Here is a 2,753-nt window from a genome sequence, read left to right as displayed (position 1 = left end):
GAGGATGGTACAGGACCATGCAGTGTTTCATTCTGTTGTGCATAGGGTCACTATAGGTCAGAGCCAATTTGATGGACCTAAGCAACAGTCACATCAGTCTAGTGATTGTTCCTTAAACACAAGGGACTCACTCTCATCTCCTGGCCTAGGAACGTGCTATTCTTTCTGCTTGAAAATCTCCCTAGCCCCAAATAAAAATAGCATTTCCTGACCCCCTTCCAGTCCCATTGGTAAACCTTACTATACAGTATACTTACCACTATACTGCATCTTCTACTCATTTGTTTTATTATTCATGCCCTCCCACTATAAGCTCTATTACAAGCTCTATTGTATTCACCATTGTGATACTTTAGTATCTAAAACACTGTCGACCACATGATAGAGTCTCTGTCAGACATTTGTTAAACAATTAATTAAATATTCTTGGAAGATTTGTTCTTCCAAGAGGCTACGTAAACTCCGGATGGAAAAGAGAGGGGGTCTTGTAAAACCACACAGCCAGGGGCGTCTTTGGATGACGGTAAAGCGCTAACTCTGCTACTTCTGGGGTGGATGTTGTGATGGGGAAGTCAGATCACTCTGCAGGAATAAGGGTCTTCCTTCCTCCGCTGTTGGCCTTTTTCAGGAACTAGGACAAGGAGAACCACGTCTCAGCATCACACTTTCCTCCCAGGGCAGCCCCAACCCAACGCCTGGTTGATGTGGGGGGTGTAAAACCCTGCCCTCCCTCCCCAGCTCATGACCACTCTGAAGGAACCAACTGTCTTCAGGGACTCTACAAAGGCTGGCTGAGCCCTTCCTTAGGCCTTCGTGACAGCCTGACCTCTCCTTCTGATCCCCCTGCCCCCGTGCTTTTCTTCCCCAGGTATGAGGGAAAAAACCCTCCTCCAGGAAGCCCCCTACACTAATTCCATCTCATAATCTATTTCCCAGGGATCCCACCTGTGAGAACCGCCCACATCAAGATGATTCTTTGTTTCTGACACTGAAGGCTCCTAAATAGCGCCTCTTGATCACTGGAGGCAAAACTAGACTATCGCCTAGGACAGACGATTAGCTTTGTTGGGACCAGGGAAGTCATTCACCTCGGAACGCACAAAATCAATGGTGTGCCATTAAAGAGAGACTATAAATGCATCCAACCGGCGCTAAAGAAAGGGGGATGTAATCACTGAGGGCTTTGGGAATTTCGGGGCCATACCTGGTTAACATACATGCCTTTAACTGGAGCCCCCTGAAGCTAGTCCATGCCCCTTCACAAGTATTCTGGGAAGGCTGTGGTTGGCTCTGGATCTTGACATCCCCAAATAGGCTAATGGAGTCTAATTGGTGGGAGGGATGAGGTGGCGCAGTCACGTGATTTCACACATGCTCCTATTTCACAAGTTCACGAGAAACTATTTAGATTTACTTGTTCAATACAAATAGACGAGAAGCTTAAAGGTTATAAATCGAAATGCAGCTCTCAATGTCTTTGACCCGGAGCTGTAGGAATGCACCCACTGAAGCTGTTCCCGGTGCACCCATCTCAGGCCTCCCGCCTCCCAGCGAGTCCCTACAAAACACACCTGAGCAGACCTTTAACCATTTTAGAGGCCCCGTTCAAGTGCTCTTTGCTGAGACTGTAAAGGCCAAACACCTTACCCCAATGTTGAAAGCCTTTCCCAAGCTGGCCACAACCAGACCCTCTACGTTGTATTCTAACTATTGGAATAGTTCCCCTCCTTCCTGCCTGCATCTTTTGAAAGCACTTCCCGTCCTCTACAGAAGCTGGGCCCTTTCCCAGCTTTTTGACTTTGCGTGACTGATTCTCCTTTTCTTCTTTCTCTAATCCCGCCTCAGCTTAACCGTCTGTCACCGTCTGCTGACACTTCACATTCCAGCATCATTCAGAGCGTCCACCTTTGTTCCCACGATGTCCCTGGCTTTCACTTTTCTAGCACCGTGGCCCTGGTGGTAGCAGGATGGAGCCTGGGTGTGTAGAGGTGAAGCGTTGGGCTTCGGTCTGCATGGGTCACTGTTGCAAACTGGCAGCAGCTCTTTGGGAGAAAGGCTGGATTCTCTCCTTCTGTGAACAGTGACCATCTGAGAAACCCACAGGGGCTGCTATGAGTCGGCATTGACTCTGTGGCAGTTATTAATTTTTGAAAAATCATTTTACTGGGGGCTCTTACAGCTCTTATAACAATCCATACATCGATCGTATCAAGCATATTTGTCCATATGTTGCCATCATTATTTTCTAGACACTTACTTTCTATTCAGCCATTGGGATCAGCTCCTCTCCCCCCGCCCCCGGACCTTATCTTAATAAATATTTAAAATAGGTACATAAATCACTAAAGGTACGTAGAGTAGGACGTGTTCGTCCCTTGACACATGGGTATAGTGTGTCAATGGATGGTTGGTGGGCACGGGACGAGTGCAAAGGTATTCATTCTTGTAGTGCCGGTGAGTCCATTCCCCCTCACAGCACCCCCACGGGACAGGGCAGAACTGTTCCAGGGGGTCCCAAGGTTGTAATCGCAATGGAAGCAGACTGTGGAGGGGCTGGCTGGGTTCAAACCGCCGACTTTGAGTGCTTTTTCACTCTACCGGAGTTCCCCATCCTCATGATCTTCCCCTGGAATGCTTTGTTATATATGAAATACTTAATTAAGAAGAAAGTCTCTCATTTTCTTTGTCACCCCTTCTCTTTGCCAGAAAAAAACAAACCCCCCAAAAACTACGGTTAACACTTCGAGTACTCC

This window comes from Echinops telfairi, unplaced genomic scaffold (genome assembly GCF_000313985.2).
Source record: "Echinops telfairi isolate 266 unplaced genomic scaffold, ASM31398v2 ScPeMD7_7420;HRSCAF=8458, whole genome shotgun sequence".
Classification (NCBI taxonomy): domain Eukaryota; kingdom Metazoa; phylum Chordata; class Mammalia; order Afrosoricida; family Tenrecidae; genus Echinops; species Echinops telfairi.
Note: the sequence above shows the minus strand (reverse complement) of the source record.